The sequence below is a fragment of the Eimeria mitis genome, genomic scaffold (genome assembly GCF_000499745.2).
Source record: "Eimeria mitis Houghton genomic scaffold, Emh_scaff1042, whole genome shotgun sequence".
In the NCBI taxonomy this organism is placed as follows: domain Eukaryota; phylum Apicomplexa; class Conoidasida; order Eucoccidiorida; family Eimeriidae; genus Eimeria; species Eimeria mitis.
Genome location: NW_013567252.1, coordinates 11,456 through 11,699, shown reverse-complemented (window position 1 = coordinate 11,699; position 244 = coordinate 11,456).

Below are 244 nucleotides of genomic sequence, written 5' to 3'. Positions count from 1 at the left end.
TGCTGCTGCTGCTGCTGCTGCTGCTGCTGCTGCTGCTGTAATGTTGCAATAGCTCGCAGCTGCTGCTGCAGCTTGGAGGAGAGGCATACGAAGCCGCTGGCGTCGTCTAGGGTTTAGGGTTTAGGGTCTAGGGTTTAGGGTTTAGGGTTTAGGGTTTAGAAGCAGCGATAGAAAACGTAGTAAGAGAGAAAATAAATACTAAACGCATGCGTTTGAGCTGCCAGTACCCCCCGCAGAAGACCGA